Source organism: Cnephaeus nilssonii (assembly GCF_951640355.1).
Source record: "Cnephaeus nilssonii genome assembly, chromosome: 4".
In the NCBI taxonomy this organism is placed as follows: domain Eukaryota; kingdom Metazoa; phylum Chordata; class Mammalia; order Chiroptera; family Vespertilionidae; genus Cnephaeus; species Cnephaeus nilssonii.
In genome coordinates this window covers 71,653,772-71,661,530 of record NC_137075.1, presented here as the reverse complement: position 1 = coordinate 71,661,530, position 7,759 = coordinate 71,653,772, and the positions used below count along the sequence as shown (strand labels likewise).

Here is a 7,759-nt window from a genome sequence, read left to right as displayed (position 1 = left end):
AATATGAAATTTCAAGTTTACTTTGAAAGGAGCAGCTACAGTTGCCATGCGAGGAATTAAACCTTCTTAGAAAAATATCTCCATGTATGAATGTTACCATGATTTGTTCCAGAGAACAGAATTAGGAACAGAAGTTGAAAATCAGAAGGAAGGTAATTTCAGCTCAATTTTAAGAACTATTTGACAAATTAGGGTTGCCCATTTGTACAATGGGTGTTCCTGTGAGATATACTAGAAGATGAAATGATCTTAAGAACACCCACTTTCCCTGAAATACCTTCCTCCTTCTATTGTATCCTGCACTGATGTTATTTATTTTTAAGAGTATAATAATTTATATTTATTAATAATAGCTGTTTACATACACACTGTTATAAAGAACAAAACAAACTCAGAAAAAATTAATCAGAGTATTACTTCTTACAGTAACTAATGCCCTAATATCTCAAACTTATTTATTTGAGAGAGAGAGAGAGAGACATTGATTTACTGTTCCACTTATTTATGCATTCTTTGGTTGACTCTTGTATGTCCCCAGCCCGCGCCCATCTCAAAATTCTTTACAAAAGAGATAGCTTAATAAGTTCTAGTTCAGGGTTGTTGTTTTTCATGCATATTACATTTTCCTCCTTTTCTTTTTATCTGCTTCCATTTTATGCTTAACTTCTTCAGCTGCAAGAGCTCCCAGTTGTTTATGCATTGCTTTTTTCATCTTTTCCTTGATGGCAGCCACATCAATTTTAGTTTTAGTAGAAGCTCTCTCAGGTTTTACAGCTGGCTTTTCTGTAGGTGGAATAACGCTTTGTTTTTCTCCTCCTGTCTCTTACTGAGAGTATCCACTTGTCTAGCCTTTATTGCTTTCATTGTCTGTCACTTTTTTTGACTTGCCTTCAGAAAGTATTCACCACTAGGCACTTCTTTATCAATCTGACATTCTGGTTGTGGTGGTAGGCATGGTGTATACTCTGTCCTATCAGATTTTTTCTTTGGTTCCTTGCATTTATTCACATTTTTGTGTGTGACCTGTGGCAAAAATTGTTCCCAACTTCGTGATTACAATTCAGAATCTTTTTGCCAACTCTTGTTTAATCATTAAGGTCTCTTTTAAGCCACTCAAAGGTCCAAATGGCTGAAACTGTGTTTCCCTGGACCATAATATAACGGTTTATTAAAGTTTTCAATGTTCAAATGAAACACTCCTTGCTAATGGTGTTATCAGGTCTCTGGCCCTAATGATGGTATCTGGCTCAAAATCTTCTTTGTTTTCCAAACAGTCATGCTGCCTTCCATCAGGTCCAGGGGTGTGTTCATGTGATGTTTATTCAAGGCTTTCTGTACCAGTGGCCAGCAATCTTTCAAGTAAGCCTCTCTATAATTTGGGAACGAAGTTGCAAAACTGCCCTCCTTTAAGAGTCCTCTGGGATTGTCCTCTTTGGAAATAGCTGGTTCCTGCCAATCATCAGGAACAGTGAGGAGTTCTGTTCATCTCGGTTCTCCTCCGGCTTTGGCTTCTGGTTACAAAATTCACTTTTCTCAGCCCGTTCAGTTGGGAGGACACCATCTTTAAATTGCCTGATGTTCTTTTTGTATTAATTGATATTATAAGAAGTTTGTATTTATATATGAACCAGATAATGTTAGTGAACTTTAACCAGCCACTATACACTAACCTCTTGGAATGTCAGAGCAATGTCCCATCTGGACAAGCATTGTGAAGGTCCGCCCCATCTTGAGTGAATGGAAGGGGTGTGGGATATGGTTACTCGTTAAGTGAATAGGGGATGTGGTTCTAAGATAAGTTCTAAGGTAAGTGAATGCCTCTGCTTGTGACTCAATCTTGGAAGCGTTCAGATGTGAGCATTCAAAATTTAGCTGCAAGCTAAATCAAATACTAAAATCCGGGAAAAGGATTAAAAAAAATTGTTCTGGGCTTTCCTGTTGTGTGTTCTTCACTCCCTCCTACTAACAATTTACTGAGGGCTCTGCTGGGTGACCAGCTGGGCCATCCTAGAGATGTCCCTGTCTCCAAGACCGAGGGGTGGAATGTAGGAGTGGGAAGAACAAGTTATACTGAATTGGCTTTTCTATTCATTTTAAAATTTCCATCTGTTTTAAAAGACTAGCTATTAACAGAAATGAATTTAATTAGTCTATTTCAGGTTGGGAAGAGAATTTGAAGTCCAAGTGAATTCTGAGAGTTGTATGACTATTAAGTTGGATCTACCTAGAACCATCCAGAGAGGTGTTTCTACCCTTTAATGGTGGGCTGATGCAGTAGCTGTGATGGTCAATTCTATGTTCTTTTACAATTTGGGGGATCTATGGGGATTTTTAAGACAAGGTGGAATGAATTCTGGTTTTGGAGGTGAGAAAGTTCTGGACCAAAAGATTTACACATGATTCTGCTTGTAGAGGCTCTGCTTGCTGTGGCTGCTAGGTGAAATCTGTGCATTTTTCTCTAGTGCAGCTTTCATAAAGGGGTTGACCAGAACTCTTACCTCTTGGCCTAATTTTTTGCTGCTCAGAAGGAAGCTGTGGAAATGCCTTGGATTTAATTATGGCAAATGATGTGTTTACCTCAGGACATTTTAAGTTAATGAAAAACCTGGAAAATATCAATTTGGTCATAATGCAAAGCCCAGAAAGCAGTAAATAATTCTAGCACCTTTCTGTGTCCAGGAAACACAAAACTAGCTTTGTTTTATTCTTTTTTTTTTCTATTTTAAATCTATATTCTGTTTTAAATCTCTGTGGGATACGTTTTCAGCTTTGAAAGGTTCATTAAATCACAGATCCTTAAATTAGGTTCTTTTCAATGGGTTTGGAAAACACAAGCACCCATAAGTTCTACTAATTTATACTGTCTTGAATTGTCTGGGTAGACACATTCACATTCAGAGAGAGAAACTTGGCCAATCTACTGAATCACTACATGGCAAAAACATTTTAGTTTATCAATGTATACTTAAAGAAATTTACCCATATCTACATTGGTCTCTCTTTTTAAAAATACTTTTTAATTGATTTCAGAGAGGAAGGAAGAGAAAGAGAGAGAGAGAGAGAGAGAGAGAGAGAGAGAGAAACATCAATGATGAGAGAGAATCATTGATTGGCTGCCTCCTGCACACTCCCCACTGGGGATTGAGCCTGCAACCTGGGCATGTGCCCTGACCAGGAATTGAACTATGACCTTCTGCATCATAGGTTGATGCTCAATCACTGAGCCATGCTGGTTGGGCTACATTGGTCTCTTAAAACATATTTGTTTTATAGCCTTCACTTTATGATTGACAGGTGAAACACTTCATCTACATGCTTTGAAAGACCTATAAAGAACAATTCATGCTGCTTAGGGGACAGGCTTGGGTAGAAGGAAGAGGGGTTTAGGGAACAGCATGGTGCAAGTGTTGCTTCCTGAGGTTAGACATTGCAGTGGGCGTACAGAGAGTGCACATGTTGATCTAACAAAACTTACTGAGAACCTGCCAGGTGCCAAGTCCTGTGTTGGACACTATGAATACCAACATCTACTTCATGGGCTTAACAATTTTGTTCATTGCTTGCACTTGTTAGGCATCACTTACAAGAGCTGTGTGTGGGGAGGTATGAAGTCAAGTCATGGTACTGATTGGATTGGGACTGATTCCAGCACAACCCCAGGGAGGATAGCCTAATCCCCTCTTAATTGTGGGTTCCTAGGGACCAGGTTCCCAGGAGGCTATATAGACTTTTGGTTAGGAAGCCAATGGCAAGTCCTTAGATTGGAGGCCAGTTGAAGAGCAGCTTTTATGTGTTATATCATAAATGCCTTAGCAGAAATTTGGTTCAAGCCAGTGAAATATAAATAGCAAGTAAATTTGATGTGACCAAGAAAATAAAAAGCATTTTTATCCCAAAAATATATTTACTAATTCAAAAATAGCTAGCATTATTGAGTTCTTACTATGTACCAGCAGCTGTACTAAGGATCAGGTATACATACTTTCATTTGATCTTCAACGTCAAACTATGAGCTACACACTCTTACTATCTCAGTTTTGCTGTTAGAGAATTGGGACTCAGAGAGGCTAAGTTGTTCTACACCACGTGGCTCTTGAATGGGAAGGAAAGCAGTGGACTTGACTCCTGATCTCTGACTTCAAAGCTCATGCTCTTCACTGGCCACTATTGCTTTAGCTCCTAGTGTTGGAGGAGGCCTGCGGAGAAACCCAAACCCACTGCCCCTCCTATCTTCTCCAGACCATTAATGGCCCATTATCTTCCCAAACCTGAACCCTCGGAGTCACCTGGTCCTTTTTTCTTCATTTCTTTCCCTTTCTTCTCACCCATCAGTCTTTAAGTCCTGATGATTTTAATTTCTAGTATTTCTTAAATCTGCCTGTATTCATTTTTTTTTTTACCATGACAATTGCAGTAATTTCCTAGCCAGCATCTCTCTTTCTCTCACTTCCAATTCAGTCTTTACAATGCTATTAACAACATGGAACAACAAAGATGTTCGCGCCACATCTCCACTGAAAAACCTTCAGTGAAGTTCAGACCCATCATGCTCTGGAGCCTCCTCCCACTCCTTTCTCTCTGTGCTCTAGGGACCTGGAGCTGGTTGCAGTTAGCTGACTGTGCTGTTGCTTCCCTGCCTCTGCTTATTCTTTCTCTAAACCAGAATGATATCCTCATGGGTTTCTGCCCAGTAATGTGGCTCTAATGTCTCTTCTAAGAAGCTTTCCCTTGGCCCTCCCAGCCACGGGTAGGTTCCCTGCCTCCAGCTGCACCTCACCCGTGTCTCTGTGATAACAGTTACTACTTCGAGCTGCAATTTGATACCTGCCTATTTCCCTCCCTCCATGGTGAATGTTTCAAGGCAGAGAAATGTCACCTGTCCAGGTAGACACAGTGTTCTATCTGAGGGTTCTTAGGAGGAGCTGTCCACACCAAAAGGAGCACCAATAACAGGCATCTATAGTACCTTAAGCCCCACCAAGAGTCCTGCTCAGGGTCAATAAAAGAGAAGCTTTCCACGCAGGTATCCATGGCACCTGCACATCTATTGTGCTGGTGTGATCAGCTCATATGCCAAATGTCAGCCCTGCCAGCATGCCCCCTTTGTATTTATCATCTGAAATATACTCATTGAGGCTTTGGACTCACCTCGTCAGTATGTTGCTCTCTAAGTTTGCAGCAGGGCAAGTCTTATCAGACCTGGTGTTCTTCATCACAGGAACATGGTCTGCTTGCCCCCTCCCTGAATAATATGCCCTTCTCTCTATCTCCTTGCACTTCAGTTATTTATGTATTTAGGTGTGTGGTGTGTTTTTTTTTATTGGAAGTATGTCATTCATACGTCTTCTTTTCTTTTTTTATTGAATTTATTGGGGTGACATTGGTTAATAAAATTATATAGGATTCAGGGATATAATTCTATAATACATTCATATGTTTTCTTTGGGGTAATTTGTGAAATGGGGCTCTCGCTGCTATGAAAGTGATGTACCCCCCCTTTTTTTGGAGCTCAGTTTTTCTTTGAGTTGTTACCTGGGCCATTGCCTTCTCTCAGGATGGCAAATCCTGGCATGTGCACAGCCTTGGCATAACTCCCTGCTGCCCACGGAAGACATCACAGAGGGATTGCAGCAGTCTTATCCCGGAGCCTGACAACTCAGGTGACTACTACCAATCATTTGGAGTTGACACCTGAGAGGAAAATCAAATTACCATTGTGTTCTTATGCTGGCTGGACAGCCTGCACACTCTTAGAGAAAATGGAACTGCCTTTCCCCAGGGACCACATCATGACCTTTACCCACTTCTGTCTTGCTCCCATGAAGCTGTTAGGCCTTTGTGGATGAAAATGTAAGAATCTGCAAAAATCCTCCTGGGTACAATGTTAAAAGCACAAGAAACCCAGACTTGTTTGCAGTTACCAGGAACAGGGGCTGCTGTCATCTGGTCATGAGTAAAGTACCTCCCAAAACAGTCAATGCACTGTAAGCTCAGATAAATCTAATGAGATCATGTGTATCATGTGAGAAACAGAAAAAAAGTAATTGAAAAGCCATATAAGTAAGAGAGTTATATTTTCTTAAAAATGAAGGAAGAAAGGTGATCACAGATGTGAATGTTCTAAGTCAGATAGCTAAATAGTATACTTTTATTTCATTTAAAATTTTTTTTTGCCTCAAAATAATCTCAAAAAAGAATATTTTTTAAAGCTTCTCTTTTCAAATGGCAAGAAAACCCATATGTATATTCTTTGAGGTGGGATTCCAAGTATTCAGCCAATTGAAGATAAAATTGAGCTTTAAAATAAAGCATATTAGAGACCTACCGAAAGAAGATGAAGCAATACTGAATTGTAGAAAAGAGCCGGAAGTCAGAGAAGAGTCTGGATTTTGTTTGGTGTCACTGCCTGTTGCCAGCTGTGTGACACTGGGCAGATTGCTTAATGTCTCTGAGCCTCGCTCTCTGCATCTCTGCATGTGTAAAACAATACCCCTATAGTTACAATACCCCAAACCTGGCATATAATCAGCACTCAGTCAATGGACGTCCCATGGGTCAAGTGGACCTATAACAAATGAAAATGGGTTATTTAAGTTGAAGTCAGAAAAAAATTGCCCTTGGTTAAGGTAATCTCTTACTTCTCTGATAGATTTTTCACCAAGAGACCCTTTAATCAACTTAACAGCACACTCAAACTTGAGGGGAGATGAGCTCTGAGCAAACTAATCGAAGTCTGAGATGACCTTAAAGGCAGTTTTGACTACATTTCCTGCAGCTGGCCTAGCTCTGCCCTGAGGCCACCAATACTTTGCTTGCTCAGTGTCCAGACCAGAAGGGACTGGAGCCCTCCAGAAAAATTACCCCTGTGGAAAAGAATGACATGATTAAGCCAGCTCTTTGCTTGGGGAATCCTCCTCTGGTCATAAGATTAGCCTGTTAGCAACTGCTCCAGGAGAACTTACCTCATAGGATCTGAACAAAAACATACTCAGAAAGAGAACAAGACAGAAGTGATCATCAATTGGTCCTCAAACCCAAGGAGTGCCTCTTATGGGCAAACAGAGTTCTGACTTTGACAATCCTCACTGCAGCTCCAAGGGAAATCAGCATTGCTGTTCTTATTTTATAGGCAGAAAACCCAAGGCACCAAGGGATTAAATAATTTGTATTGGAATGAGATTTTACTAACTCCATAGAAAATTGACCTAAAACTGAAACATGGATAAACCACATCCTTTATTTAAACAGTATTTTACAGTCTATGATGAAAGAATACTTAGAGATGGAATTTCCAGATTGGCTGTTCATGAACTCAGAGAAAAATCATGCAACTTTCCATTCATTCAACAAACATTTATTCTATATATACCAAGTGCTAGGCACTGTGATAGGTGCTGGGAATACAAGCTCATATAAAACTATTACCTGCCCTCAGGGAAATCAGAAGGAGGCACACATGTAAAGAAATAAAATTAAATGGCATAGACACCGTGATAGTAACAAAAACCTGTGTACATAATGGTAGGGGCCCAGAGAGGAGGCAAGTCCTGAAAGATCACTCAGTTTGTTTTGCCCTGGGTAGGCTTGGCAACAGAAAGAATGCTACCGAATCCTAAAAGAGTTGCAATACTTGCCAAGCTTAAACCCACAAATAGGTGAACATCATGTGTGCCTAAGTGCTAGAAGTCATGGCTGCATGTGCACAGAGAATGTCATTTTTTATGTTTAGTATCTGAATTGAGATTGTAATTATTTTCCA

At 40.1% G+C, this 7,759-nt stretch overlaps 1 pseudogene across 1 annotated transcript in view; it reads right to left on the bottom strand.

Moving 5' to 3' along the window:
• Window positions 1-616: 616 nt before the first annotated feature.
• Window positions 617-7,759, bottom strand: part of LOC307098288 (KRR1 small subunit processome component homolog) — a 66,564-nt pseudogene continuing 59,421 nt past the window's right edge. Inside the window, exon 5 of the transcript in view lies at window positions 617-1,580. The product of the transcript in view is annotated as a KRR1 small subunit processome component homolog (transcript). The remainder of the gene's footprint in view (window positions 1,581-7,759) is intronic.